The sequence below is a fragment of the Corapipo altera genome, unplaced genomic scaffold, assembly GCF_003945725.1.
Source record: "Corapipo altera isolate COAL_440 unplaced genomic scaffold, ASM394572v1 48b, whole genome shotgun sequence".
Classification (NCBI taxonomy): Eukaryota; Metazoa; Chordata; class Aves; order Passeriformes; family Pipridae; genus Corapipo; species Corapipo altera.
In genome coordinates this window covers 2,448,716-2,464,563 of record NW_020884884.1, presented here as the reverse complement: position 1 = coordinate 2,464,563, position 15,848 = coordinate 2,448,716, and the positions used below count along the sequence as shown (strand labels likewise).

The following is a 15,848-nucleotide window of genomic DNA, read 5'->3' as shown; positions in this document are numbered from 1 at the left end:
ACACAGTTCTGACTCTCAGACTGAGAAATATAGAAAACAACAGCACTTTTCGTATATATCATGTTGCTCCTAAGGTGGCTTTATTATCTCTGCTACACTCATCAGAGGAGAGGCACAGACATCCAAAAAGTTGTGGTTTTTCACTCTTTAGCACCCTGACCTCCAAATCTCAATGGAGTTACTGGCATATCAGTATACAAATGTAGGCAACTTAGCAAATGCCACATAGGAAACCTCAGGAAACCTCTTATGTTTTATCTCCTCTGAAAAACAAAGCTGGCATTCTTCCAGAAAAAGGTCTTTCTTTACAGCACCCTGATTCATCCCTGGAACAAGTTCCCTATGGAAGGAATAGGATGAAAACTTTACTGCACTAAGCAATTAAATATTAGAAGACGTAAATAAAAGACACTAAAGTTAGATTGCAAGAAATCTTATTTCTGCTGTACTAAATCTGAGTTCTTTGATTCACCATCTTCATTCCGTGTCTCTGAATGGCTTGGTGTTGCATTTCCTGTGTAAGGTATGTACCAGAGATGTGCTCTTTCTCTGTTGAACTTTCAGGCAAGTCTTACACACTGGATCTGCAGATGTGTATGTAAATTCGAGGTAACTCTGCAACATTCTCTGTGTTTTACAGTGTTCAGTACTCAGGTTTTCTGAGTGCATCCACTTGTGGATGTGCAGATCATGCATGAACCATTTTAGAGACTGAGAACCTGGCCTCTACTTCATGACTAATTAATCTCCCCAGGGGTTGTCACCGATGCACAAAATTGTGATTTCAAAGAATTTATTGCAAGTAAATGCATATTGAGACACTGAACCATCATGTTTTTAAAGATTTTTTGAAATCTTTTGCAGGAGGAAAGACACTTTGGGGTTGAGCAGTGAAAAAAGCAGCACTGAGAATATAGGTCAAGACATTAATATAAATTTGATCACTTCCTTTTTATTCACCAACATTCCTCACAATAAATCAGATCACCTCCTCACCCGTACACCCCCCGCACACTTCACCCTTCCTGTCCTGATTTCGGATCACCGAATGTAAATCTGTGACAAGGGTATCTATATATAATATTAATGGTGCTGAGGAGTGTTGGTGTGAAGCGTGAGAACTTGCCAAGTAAGGAGTGATCAGAGCAGAGCTGTTCATCCTCTGCAGCATGCTCTACATCATCTGCAGGACAAATGTAACATCATTAGGCAAAAAAAGGCAGCCATTCTGCAAGGAAATGGCTAAGTTGGAGGTACCAATCAATCTCACCAAGCGAGGTTCCCTGTGATACTGTCAGAAGCAACAGACAAAACAGATTGCAGTGTAGATCTCGGGGGGGGCAAAAAAAAAAAAAAAAAAAAAAGAAAAAGCCAGGACCACCCCCCCCCCCCAACAAAACAAAACCAAAATTCCCCTTCTCCTCTACCCCTTTTCCTATTCCTTCCCCCACTTCCTAAGATTAACTCATGTAACCAGTTGTCTCTGACCTGAACCAATTTGCCAGGCAATCTGGGCTTGGCTGCTTTAAGCTGAAAAGCACAGGACTAAGCATTGATGTTTAGCTGTTAATTTAATAAGGCATAAGGTAGCTGCTGAAGGCAGGCTCTATCAGTATTGCAATGGGTTGTATTAAAGTCAATAGACATGAATTGTGAGCTTAAAAGAGTCATTACCAGGCTCCTGTAAAGAAGTTACAATAAATAAATAAAAAGTAAGCTAAAGCAGTTCCAGTTATCATCATTATTTAAACTCAAATTGCAATTAAATCATTTTCTCAGATACTTACAAGACATATTGACTTTTTACCTTGATAAATGTCTGCTTTCAAGTTGCAGTTTTCTCCATATCTAGGGCCTGTACACGCACATGCTGAAGTCAATGGGAGTATTTGTGTTGCCTGCAATGAGACCAATCATGAGACCAAAGCAAGGCAATAGCAGTCTTTTTGTATGATACACATTCAGTTTACTTTGCTGGTGAAGGGTAAATGCAACTGTGCAGATTGTATAATGAAATGTTTCCCCAAGTCCTCTGTATCACCTAAAAAGATATTTATTAGTAAACAACGAAGGAGATAGAGGGCATTAATTTGTTTCCCATGGATAGCTAATTTAAAAAATAAAAGGACTTGTAATAATATTTGCATCATAGAAGTTTTACTGTTTAACCACAGTTGATGTTTCTTTTAGCAGGAATTTATTTTTAGAATCAGCAAGGGTTAAATCTACCATTCGCTGTTTCTGTTCTTGTATCAAGGTCAGAATGAGCAGGTAGCCCAGTTCACAGTTTGCAGGACTAATAAATCTTTCCAAAGGTCAGCATCTGCAGTCATTATCAACTAATCAGTTTTAATTTGGTTTTTAATATATAAACACTTGGGATCATGTAGAAAACATCATGTATGTTGTTTAAATCTGATAATTTTTTTAAAAAACATCACTTGTTTTAGTCAGTTCATTAATATTTTAAATAAAGGAAATCAATAGGTTCGTTAAAACTGCTTACCTTCAAGTCTTCCTTGTTTTCACAAAATATTAAAGATAACAATAAATAGGTACACTTTTTTTTTCAGTGAGGCTTTTATTAGAGCTGCTGCCTCTCCTATGAGACTAATCAGATCAACTGTGGTGTAAAGCGGTATACATTGATTCACTTGAGAACTGACTTGATCCAACTGACTTTCAACTTTTGCAAACACACTGTTTACTGTTTAGGCTATTTAAATCTAGAGGGGTAAGATCAGCAATGTGAAATGTCATTGTACAACATTTCCAAACAAAGGGTTTGAAAACCTTTTGAGAAACGTATTTTTAAAACACAGCTCTTGAGGAGTTCCATTTTAACTTATTTAGTGGTGTTAATTATTTCCATTATTGGTCATGCTTTCTCACCAGAACTAACCTTTAAGAATTCAGCATAATGTCACTCTGTGACTCTTAGGAGCCAACAGGATTATGAGTGTTAAATTGAAAAAGGATGTCAGTCTGGTATGCCACTTCATTGCCACATTATGCACCTAAATTTCAGATTTAGATTTAGATTTTAAAAAATATCTGCCTAGATGCTAAGATCCTAGAGGTTCTTAAATTTGATAATCCTCATTAAATGTTAAGCTATCTTTCCACTTACAATAGTTGTGCCTGCACTCACACATCCCTTGAAGTCCTAGGACTAAATGAGAGTGGGTGGTGCAGATGACCTCAACTGCTAAAGAGAGAGATTTGTTGCTATAGCTGTGGCAGATCCTGCACTCACTGGCACCTACTTTAGTTAATGCTATTTTGTGCTCTTTGTTTCCACATTCACTGATGTCACTTGTCTGAGATCTGTTTTCTTACACCTGCCTTACCTTTCACGGACACTTGCTTCCTGTGTGGGCTGTGTGAGGTCACGGTGCCCTCTCCCTGGAGGAAAAGTTGGGATTACTGGGCAGCACAGCTTTTCTGTCTTCTGAAGTTGTAGTCTGATTTGTGAAAGGCCACACAGACCAGCAAATTACTTTCATGAGCACTGATGTCTTGCAGTGTCCTAATACTATATAAATATTGTAAAATTCAATCATTATCAGCAAAACTATTCAATATTAATCTACTTCTTACATTTTCCAGAATGGAATAATACTATTAAAGAAACTCAGACGTCTTTGTTTCTTTCCCAAATTAACTTTTAAAGCAAACAACACATTTTTGAGATATAACATATCTGTATTATACCCAAATATTTTAAACAGGGTTTTTTTAGCCCTATGTTAATATTAGCTTTTATTGTAATATAAAAAACAATGGATGATCTACCCACATAATAATTTCTAACTTTTCTAGCCTCTTTTCAGCTGAAAATACTTCAAATAAGTGTTGTCATTGCAACATTTTGCAGTGGGTTACACTCTATTGCAGGAACAACATCTGGGTGTAGCACCTTTCAGCTTATGATCTATTAAAAGTGACAACAGTCTTGGACTTTGGTAGATGTGTGTCTAACTAGATGGTGGATAATTGACTATGCCCCTATGACCTGATCAACCACATATGAAAAATGTTGGAAACATTTCCTTTTGATGCAAAAAGGAAATTGATTAAACTAAGAATTTTCCAAAGTTTTACCTACTGTTTATATTTCAATAGGCCTGTCCCCTTGATGCCAGGGATGTTCAGGGATGTTCTATGGGATTGTATATGATCAGGAACTACTCTATTAATGAAATGTTATTTACTCAAAGTTGCCTGTTAGAACACGGAAAAACAGCAGAAGTAGCAAAAATTAAAAAGATTACAATCTTATTACAATGGTAGAATAATAAGAATATTAATAAGAATATAAAATAAGAGCTCTGCAGTTACCCAGGTGAGGCTGACACTGCAAAGAATGCTGGAGCCTTCAGCAGCTAAAGCTGACTGGGACTTTGTTTGATGAACTCACAGAAAAGTTGGTGTCCTCAGCTGCACAAAGCCTTCAAGCATTGTATCAGCTACAGAGGAAAAGCAGCATCATGTGAATTTCTGGGGCCATTTTCTGGAGCAGCCTAGGACTCTTGCAGAGGTGCCTAGTCTGTGTGTTAAACTTTTCAGACTCATACTTGCCAAGTATAATCAAATAAACTATCCACAGATGCTACAGCTTCAGAAAATTGCCACACTTTCCCAGTTTGTATTATTCACACTTTGCCAGTTTTCATTATTCATAACTGTAGTGGTAAAATACTTCTTACATGTTATTTAGACAATATGTGTCATGAACAGGCAGCAGCTGAACACTCACTGGGGATTCTAATACTCAGGAAACTATAACTCTGTTATATCCAGAAGGGAGGGAGCCTTAACTTTTTGTGGCAAACTGGATACTTATTGGCTCTTCACATGTCTCAGCTATAAGGATGCAAATTCCATAAATTCAGTTGAAATAATGCATGAGCCAATAGGCTACTGAATGAGCTGCATGTGTCACAGAAGTCATTAAATCCTTGAATGAGTGAGGTTTTATCATTGTGGAGAAACTAATGGAGGAACATATTATGAGAAGTTAGTCCACATGGAAGTGACTCACTGCAACACTTATTTCTTATCTTCAGATAACTAAGTGTATTTTATACAGGGAGATATTACCAAGGTTGATTTTGAATAATTTATTCAAAGGGATGGACTTCCTTTTTCTTTTTCAAAGTCATTCAAGGTAGAACACTTGGCTCTGAAGAATTATGAGCAAAGATTAAAAGGACTGTGGGCCCATTCTTGCTCTTATTAAAACCAACAGGAAACTTTCCATTGATTTTGGTGGATGGATCAAGCTCTTTAGCCTTTGTGCATGTGACCTTTCCCTTAATGCTATCCCATCAATTTAAATATCTCATTGGGAACAAATGAAGGGAAATCCCTAGTGTTGACTGGAGAAAAAACAAGTGCTGTGTTTACTTTTCAGTTGAGAAGCAAAAAATTTTTCATATTATATTGGTTTGGCCATAAACACAACCATGCACCTTATGAACCAAAGTTTACCAATATCAGAAAATTTCTTTTTTTGGCTTCAGTTGACTTTGGAACAATTGCATGAGATAATTTGTAAAAGGATGTGATGCCAAAGCATTAAAATGCGTTTCTACCACATCTTTTGATCATTTTTATTCAAAGAAGACTCCTACTAAACCAGTAAGATCAAAGGAAGGTTATGGAGAGTTTTAAACCTCACCTAGGGACAAATAATAAGAGTGGACTTCTGGGCAAAAGGAAGCCAGGAAAGCTCAGGAAGGCTGGGCTGTCACTCTAGTGCAGCTTTTGTCTCGGTTTGGTTATAAGCAATAACCATTTCCTTCATTAGTGTGGGTTTCCACCTACTGTCTCCTCCATTTTTCCCCTTGGTGATAATTTTGATTCTCTTTAAGTAGAGTCTTTCCCATCATTGTATATGACACCATAAATCACACTGCTACTTAAACTACTAAAACTGTAGAACTACGCAAGTCCTTGAGAATGGGTGCTACATTACGTGTAGGGGTTGTCTTATCACTTACAGTACAGTTTAGAGATAATAAATCTAATTGATTCTCCCTTCTGTTATCTAAACACCAGAGTCCAGCACAAACTGTACAGCAATATTTAAATGACCACAACACAAAGTCAACATGATGCCGTGGAAAAGAATAGAGCAATATTCTTAATTCTGAAAACCTGTATTGGTAATCAATTGAAATGTTGGAGCAATTGAAGAGCTGTCCAATTTTCAATTGCAGTATAAGTTGGGAAACAATTTGAAAATAATGGCTCATACAAAGAGTTTTTGAAACAGTCAATATGGTCTTCACATGAAGGACAAATAAGAATTTGGCAATCTACCCACTGTTTGGTCTTTGCGCATTAGACATTATCTGCGGGACTCACCGCAGTGGCCCAACTGAGATCAGAGCTTGCAATCTTTCAGTGTGACTCCCATGAAAATGGACTTAGTGGGATAGTCATTCTGGAGACATGTTCAGTGAATATGTAGCAGTCTTACTTTGAGCAGTACTACTAATATACATTCAACGAATACTTACTTCAGTGAACTGATTCACATTTGAGATGTTTTCTCACATTATTGTGTTGCGTGCAATTAAAAGTAAGGGGTTTAACTCAGTGTAGTTCACTGATGTCAAAATAAATTTTCTTGCACATCAAATATTAGGATTTGGAGACAATGATTATGCATCTTTTCTTTGATGGAAATGATCATTTTCAAAGCTTGGTTCTTAACCTGAATCAAGACACTAATATGTCTTTGTCTTCTGATCGTCTTAAAAAAATTATTGAGGTTTACACCAGCAGTATTCTAGCCTGGGTTAAGTTCCATGGGAACTTCTGACTGTGAGCTAAATATTTTGCACATGACATCCTACAGTCTCTGGTGTGACTGAGGACTCATTTGACACCTTCAGCTTCTTATCCTTCTCTGAGATAGCCAATGTCTGTCACCACAAGAACTATGCCTGGACAGAGAGACTCCAAAGGCGAACACCAGCATGTTAAGGTAGAGTAGGACTGAGAATCTGAGAATTCAGTTAAGGAGTATTATACTCATTAATCCCTCTTAGTGTTTTATTGAGGCTGTCCTATGAAAAGGCCATTTTTAATAATGAGTATTAGGATTTAAGCTTTGGTAGCCGCATTCTGGTAGTCAGACATTTCTTTAATTTTCACCACATGAAAGAAACTCCAAGAATACTGTCCTGTGTTTTCCTTTGACAAGAATAACTTTAAATTAAAATAATTTAAAATAAAAATGCTCTTGAATTAAGAAAAAAAAGCAAACAGCTATTTTCTGGACCTCAGAAAACACTAGCATTACTTTGGATTTGGAAAAATATCAGTGTAATTAAGACCTTTGAAAATTTGTTTTATGAGGTTGTTGAGTGGATGTATAAATACAAATACTGTGTACCTACATATGGAAAGTGTGTGTTTTTACAGCAGTAGAATTGATAAGAGCTACTTAGTGTTTTTCATATTCACTATATGCAATTTTCTAAGTGTGCATCTATGAATTTGTTTCATTTATGATTGTACTATTTAAAAAGTTTCAGCTTAAAATGTGGTACCTTGACAAATTCTGTCTTCTTGATATTTGCATTTACCCTATGGCATTAGCTGAGTATTTTTCTTCCTATTCAATGTGAAGTTGCTGTGCAGTTTTGCCCGAATCTAAAAGAAATGGGTTTACTCATGCAACATGGAAATGAGGGAAGGAAAATAAAGCTTCCATTTCTCTTATGATGCCTTTGTACACATAAAAGATTGTTGCTGCTCTCTAACGTGGAAAGGCCTTGGCTGATGCAAATGAAAATACATTTTTGGTGTTCAGAAAAACAAAGACAAAGGTAGATCTCACAGGGATGTTTACGTGCATTTTCATGGTCCCTTAATAGCAGTGAGGTGCTACTCTCATAAGAGAAAAAAACCCAAAACAAAACAAGCAGATTAATGCTCTGGGTTTAACACTTATGCAGGCTTTCAACTCCCAACTGCAATGGCAAACAGGTAAAACCTGACAGTCAGGTAGAACTCTCGACATTAGAATAGCTGCACCAAACAAAGTCTTTGCAACTTCACTGCCAAAGCACAATACTCAAATTACAGTTAAAAAAACAGTTGATTTCTGTGAACTCATTTTTGTAAGACACTAAAACGTAGTCTGTGGTTAGTGGCATAGACTCTGCAAGGTTGTTCACATACTTAAAGTTAGGATACACTTAAAACATTTGCTGGATCGACTTTTAGTTACACACCTCTTAGGTGTATTATTTGAAATACATTAACTCTGGCTACTGCACCTTTGGATTCACAAACATGTTTAGGTTGCAAAGCTCTCTTACTTGCTCCATTTCTGAAAGAGAAAAAGCTACTTTATCTTGAGTTAACTTTAAAACCACATTAATTTTCCATGGAAGATCTGGAAGCTGGTGTCTTATGATGTAATTAGTTGACAATCTGGCAAAAAGATAAGGTATGCAAGCATTACAGTAATATAACAAATTGTAAAAAAGTTAATCAAGTGGGATTTGTACCTCTGAAATCTTTACAATTATTGGAATAAGCCTCTAGAAAAAGAAACCATGCTGTAATGTTAATCTTTTAAGATAGATCAATTTAATGTATTCCACATACTAGGGAAATATTAATAATTTAATTGATGCCTACCTAAAAAGATTGTCCTGTATGAAGTACAAAACCAGCAGCAGTTGGACACATACAGCATGTCTTTTGTTGTATGAGTGCAAGAGAAACCTATGGGAACATAAGCCAGTGATGTGTAAAATTGAAATGGGTCAGTATTTAAAATTCTTTGCACAGATACTTACATCATGTCTAAATGGGTAAAGCAAAGTCCAAAAACCTTTTAAGGTATTTTTAGACCTGATTATTTTACCTTCATGCTAACCCAAAGCAGTACAATGAGATCAGATCGATACTAATGCTGAGGGGAAGTGAGGGAGGGATGCTGGGGGTAATCCAGCACCAGGGCACGGTGCTGTCCTGGGAGAAACACTCCCTGCCGTCCCTGAAGCCAGAACTGTGCGGGAGGGGGCTGCCTTTTGTGAGTCACGGACTTTTATTTTTTACAAACTAAATCCACCGCTCGATTGCTGCCCTCTCATGTCCTATGCAGCAGTTCGTTTTCCTCTCCCCTATCGTCCTTTTTTTGTTTGCCTGAACCAATTTCTAAGGGAAGCCAGAGAGAGCAAGGCAGAAGAACATGTTAGTCCACAGCTGCCTATCAGTGGAGGACGGTGGGTTTGATTAAAGGGGAGCTCCCTCCTGGATTTCACACATCACATCAATCACATTGATCAGCCCCCAGAAAGGCAACATATTGTCTGGGAATAAGCCAAGGAGGGATATCAATTTCACAATAACACTTATGTCTTTCAGCCAAGAACTGGTTTATTTTTGGCTACTGAAGGCTGAGACTCACTTTGGAGCTCCATTTATGTCCAAAGATTTTCACTACTCGCTTGCTATTTCACTAACAAGTTATTACTAACTTTTGCCTGAAATTTGTAGCCCTATCTGTGATTTCTACACAGAAAAATCAGCATCTGCTTGCTGCCCATGTAGAGTGAGGGGACTTCACATGTCCGTGTTATTTATTTCTTTTACTGCTACTGAAAAATACAGAGACTTCAGGAGTGCTTACATTTTTTTATGCCATTTCTTATAATCATCAAGAAAGTGTTAAAGTCCTCGGGAAAAATTATATATATATATATAATATTATGTATTATTCTTGCATTTACATGATGTGGTAAAATGTCCTTTTTTTGATATACCATTTATTAATTCCATTTGCATAGAAACTCTATGAAAGGTATCCTATTTTGCAGTAATGGTATCTGTACTTCCTGATCCCAAATATTCCAGGTTTATGGATATGTTGCTTTTTCAGATAGAGTTTTGATTGATTATCTCTGCCTGTCACTTTAAAGAAATCATTCTTACATATTGTTTTATATCACACTCCCAAGGAGGTTTCATCTAGTTTGTTGACATAATGAATCCTACACCTCATGATTAATTACGTGTATTATATTATTATATCAACCTACATTTACCCTGGCTACTTTCTCAATAATTGCTGCTCTGTAGATGTATTTGAGAGTGCCTCTGTGCGTGTGAGAGAGAACTGGGGCTCAGTTAAGCTGCAAACTGCTGTAGCGAATGAGTGTAGGAATTAAAAAAATGACCACTTCATCATTAAAAATAAGGACTTGAAATAGAAAGAAAATTACCAGTATGTCGTTACTCTAATGCAAATTCTTGATGACTTCACCAGTTTTCTAAAATAGCAGGTATATCATAAAATATCTTTTAAGGCTAGTTATCATTTAGTGCTCAAATTGTTATTCTCCCCTCACTATCCCTACCTACTGAATTATTAACCTAATGACAGGATGACCACAACAATCTTTAAGAAGGAAGGCACAGTGTGGCTACCCCTGTGCTCTGCTAAAGAAACAATATTTTTAAAAGAGCTATTTTAACATCTGTAGTGATGCAAACGCTAACAACTCCACAGTGCTCCACAGATTTGCCCCCTCATTTCATGTTAAAGAGTCAGAGAGAGATTATCTCTGTCTTTTAATAGAGTCATTTAGCTAATTTTATTTTTCAGTAGGGTGATGAAAGAGATACTATGCAGTTAGTTAACATACATTTTGGAATTTCACAAAATATACTATTATGTGTTTTTACAGCCACTTCTACATAATCCAATCTCAATACACTGTTTCTATAATATCTCTAAAGACATGATACAGAAAACTAGGATACATGCAAGTTTTAATTATGTTTTGTAACAGAAGAACTCAGACTATCTTCTCAAGATTTTCCATTTTAAAGACAAAAAGTTTACCTTAAGTGCTACCGTTAAAAAATATCATGAACACAGTTTTTTCTTTAGAGTAATCAGGAGGATATAACCCTGTTTCCAATTATTTGAGCAGACTATCAGCAATACAAAGATGTTATTGTCTTGCATTCTTTAAACTGATATAGCTATATATTTTTTTTTTCTAGTCTGTAGTACCATACTACAGATATGAGGCAGTGCTTGTGGCAATCTCATTTTTTACTTGGTTAAAATATGACCTAAAATATCAACAATACTGGCCAACTTTCCAGTGCTGTGATCCTTAACTACTTGTAAGTCTTTTAGGAAGATTTGCATTTCTCTTCATCTCTAAGGATACAAAAAATTCTGTATAATATTGATGCTTACATTATCAAATGATTTAATGTTTATTGAGCTTTAGGTGAGGTCTTTTCCTTGTTAGAATTTTAACAGTGTAGCTTTTATGAAATCGAATGCAATTGCATGCACATATCAACTCATAATTCATATTAATTCTCTTAGACAACTTGGAACTTTGTATTTTCATCAACTTTGAGAGTAAAATCTATGACACTTCATTGCTAAATTTCAGGTTTTTAAAATTCTTTCTCAGCACCCCATATCAATGGGGCTTTTTGTGACAGGCATTATCTTTTGAAAATTCGTTTGTACATTGTAGGATATGTATTTATATTAACATTATTAAATATACTAGTGAATACTTCTGCAGAGTTTTGCAAGAGTTTACATAAAATGGTTATTGTAAAAAACACTAAATGATGTAGATAAAGGAATATGAATTAACCACATCTGCAGAACTAAAATGTACATATGCTGCATATGGTAAACTCCCAATATCTTCTTTTTTTCCCCAAATATCTGCTTCGTGTAAATAATCTTAAACAACAAATGAAATCAAATCCAAGCAAAACAAAACGAAACAAAAGGAAAAGAAAAAAAAGAAGAAAACAAGAAAAGGCCAGTCCTGTGGTATCAGAAAATGTGAAGTAAAGCTATTATTTGCTTAAATGAGTTTCAGAGTGTTCAATAATTTATCATCAATTTCCCTGAGTTCCTTGACTTTCTTCATCTTGATCTTTCCCGTTATATATATCCACCATTTCAATATGTAGCCAATATTATCATACTCTGAACCAAGTCAGCAGTTTTGACGTCTTCATTTCAATGTCCTTTTCTGTACCTTCAGCAATGTTAATGTTACAAATTACGGGAGGGTGTATTAATAGCCATACCCAAGAAGCAGAAAGAAAAGTGCATTTTTTTAGACTAAGTACTAACTTGGGATTTCCCAGGCCCATTGCGGAGCCGGTGGAGCCCCAGCTCCTCCGTTGTGATGATAATGGATTCCGTGTTGTTGGCTCAAAGGTCGACGGGTCACCGTAAGCTCCTTAATGGACTGTGAAATAACTTTAACTGCATTAACCTCTCCAGATCACATGGGTGGCACCAACATCCACTCCTGAAATTCTCATTCGCTTATAGAGACAATACCATTAGATTATTATATTTTCCTTTTGGAATAGCAATAGGCTCAAAGCAATTATGCAGCTAAGCGTTTCCATTAAGCGAATAGGGCCTTAAAGAAGATTAACTGGAGCTTCTTCGGCGCTCAGTATAAAGGTGGAATAAGTTGAAAGATTTCAACAGAATTCAAATCTGCTAAAACCCCTATCTTTGATATCATGGTGATCTAAAGTATGAAGTCATTAGCTGAAATAGCAATGCTGTGTCCATGTTTGTGAAGGTAGGTGCAGTTGGGTGGCTGCCCAAGCCAAACCCCTGACTTTACACTGCATTTTCTGAGTGTTTACTCTTAAGAAGGTTATAAAAAAATTGGCACTGAAAAGAGCAGGAGGAAGACTGGCTTCCCACAACCATCAGCAAGTTACTTTAACCTGTTATGTAGGTCTCACATTTTCTGAAGATCAAAAATTACGCCTGCCAAGTGATGCAAGCAATGCAACACCCATCTTCAGCCCCACTGCAGGACCATTGCTGCTGGAGGTAGGATGAGGCTGTGGGTGCTCAAGCCTAACAGGTTTAAGGCTAGTTTGTTAGTCACTGGAAAACCTGGGTGGAGCCTTGAATTCCCCATTTGGTTGTGTTGATTGGTAGTCTCTAGGCTGAGGAAGCCATGGCTCAATTCATTACAGCCTATTTAGAGACACTAATGTTTAAACCTCCAAGTCAATTAAACTTGAGTGTGTGTAAAGAGCTAAGAGCTTGCTTAAGTGATGTGCTGAAGTGGGGTCTTTTATCCCTCAAACTACCCTCAAAATAGATCTGCTGATAGTAATGTCAGACTTTCCTTGTGCCAACTACAATAAAAAGCATGTAGGAACGATGCCATGAGCACAGCTTTCAGGTCATAACAATTATAGGCACTATTACAACAGTTTGTTTGTTTTGTTTACATTAAAAAAGCACTTAAGTACCCATCCCAAGTTCTAGGCGCTTTTACAGATTAAAAAAACAAATACAGCATCACCTCCTCAACTACATAGCAGAAATCCAGAAATTCATCTAAAGGAATTGTGGAAGATACTCTTTGAATATCATGGGGATGTATCTGATTTGGAAACAAAAACTCAAACAAACAAAAAACAACTATAACAAATACTGGTAGGATCTGTGGAAACTGAAATCAAGAATTTAATGACTGATCTGTAAAACCTGTATTTACCCCATAATTTTGAATATGAGAAGGATAGTTAAGCTGTTATTTTACTAAATACTTGGAAAAATTTAAAAACTTTAGATAGAGTAAGATCTTACTGTAGACTATTTTCTATTAAATTGATTTTACTGAGAAAATGGAACTTTGGTTAAACTTAATTGCTTTCTATAAAGATATGAGAAAACATTGCAATGCTTCGAAATTGAAATTAATCCTCGCACATTATCCTTCACTAACAGAAAGCTATTGATTATATAGCTTAGTAATGTATTTCAGCATTAAGATATGAAAATTTTTTTCATATCAGGTTTAAATATTTTTGCTTTCAATTTTATTTTCCTTGAAATGTAAAGTATTTTCTGCAGAAAAACAGAACAAACAATCCCTTTCTTCAATTAACAGTTCTGGTTATCAGTAAAGATAATTTTCAGATTTTGGTAGACTTCAAATTTTGGTTTTCCCAATCAAGATTCATACTAATAATTACAAAGCAGAGATTATGAATTTAAATTTTATTTATGTTTTCCTTTTGTCTCAGCAATTCCAATGTGTTTAGACATTAAGTTTCATACAGATCCACTACAATGGAACCATTATCTGATTACAGGGAAGGGCCAAATAAAGGGTCTCTCATTGTGTTTTAACTGGGTTGGTAATTGAGTTTTAGTCTTTCTCTTAGCCGAGAGTTGAGCTCAAAGCAACTTTGGGCTTTAGCAAGCCAAGAGATACATCTATCGTCCTGCCCTGTCTCTGTTTCTCTACCATTTCTCAGTACCATGGCACTGTCTGTATTTTCCTGCTATCCCAGCAGCCCCCTGTGACCAGGCAGCTGCCAGCAGACTTGTCATCTTGTACGTGCTATGTGTGAAACTCAATATTTTTTTGCACCTCTAACATACCTGCTGTTCTTTCTTTCTCCCCTCATGGGTAAAAATCACACCACTCTCATTTAGTTCGACTGACATTTTAACCAATATTAAGGTTTTCCCTACCTTCTTTTCATTTTTATTTTGAGGGAGGGTGAATGTTTTTTAGCGTTTGTCATGCCAAGATAGAGATGTCAACCTAAATCTAACACACATCTCTGCATCTTTGGCAGATGTAGTGTGTAGACTGATTTGCTGGATGGGACCTTGTTCTGAGCACCTACAAGTCTCATGAAGTTGAAGAAAACAACTTAAGAACAGGATTAGAGACAGGATATTATTGTACTTAATTTATCCCAGCACCTTTTGCCCACAGCAAGCTTAAAGCAATGACATTTAATAATAACCTGAAAGCTTGGACCTGTCAAGAAATTGAGGTGGCCCAGCTATACTGAATTTTGGCCTCACCACTTACAAAACATGGTACAAGTGCAGCAATAATAAGTCCTCAGAACTACCCTATGATTTTGTACTTTTAAAGGAATTGGATCATTCCTATTTTAAATAATATTAATTAAAAAAAAAAAAAAAGAAAGAAAGAAAGAAAAAAAACAAACCCCACTGTGAACTGGATTGGGAAACTTCACTTATTTTTGAAACCATTCATTTTTGCTGGGTCCCTGAAGTCCGTTTTATCTTGTTTCCCCCAGTATGTTAGACCGGCATGAGAAAATCACAGAATCACAGGATATGCTGAGTTGGAACAGACCCACAGGGATCATTGAGTCCAACTCCTGGCCCTGCACAGGAGTCACACCATGTGCCTGAGAGTATTGGCCAAACAACTCTTGAACTCTGTGAACATGTTGAGGTGGGGGGCAGAGAAGAAACATCTTACCTCCAAAACCAATACTCCAGCAGCAATAGACTAGGACTGGAGACAGCTGAAGTTACTTGCCTTCATTATTAAAATGTATATGATTTAGTTGACTCTAACTCTCACAAAAAAGAGATTTCAGAAGCAGAAGCAAGTCCTGAGGAATGCAGATCCTCCATCACTCGACTAAACCATGGGGACTGTCAAGACTAAGCAATTCCTCATTTGTTGTGGTTCTCAGAAAGCACAAGAGAGGGAATAAGGACAAATTTTAAATAGAATTTAGAAGTCACCTCTTTAGGAAGTCCCTTTCTTGAGAGAAATTATCACATGTATTGAAACGGGACTGGTATGCTTTCCAAAAGCTACAGGACATCTCGGATCCACCAAGGAGTGCCATACAGTTTTGACCTCCATAGGATTGTTTGTAGTAACAGCAGGGGAATTTGGAGGACAGAAGCCCCTATGCTCAAAACTTTGTTCACAGAAAATATTGGTATCAGGAGAACCTCTCTGAAAAATAACTTCATTGGCTAAAAATATTCTTATAAA

General features: G+C 36.5%; 1 long non-coding RNA gene across 2 annotated transcripts; it reads left to right on the top strand.

Annotated features, from left to right (window-relative positions):
* Positions 1-12,230: 12,230 nt before the first annotated feature.
* Positions 12,231-14,173, top strand: LOC113946270. 2 transcript variants are annotated; one of them, XR_003527375.1, is made up of 3 exons: positions 12,231-12,255; positions 12,783-12,880; positions 14,092-14,173. It is a non-coding gene; the product is annotated as an uncharacterized LOC113946270 (long non-coding RNA). The 2 variants fall into 2 exon arrangements; XR_003527376.1 differs by lacking the exon at positions 12,231-12,255 and adding an exon at positions 12,308-12,496.
* The last annotated feature ends 1,675 nt before the right edge of the window (positions 14,174-15,848 follow it).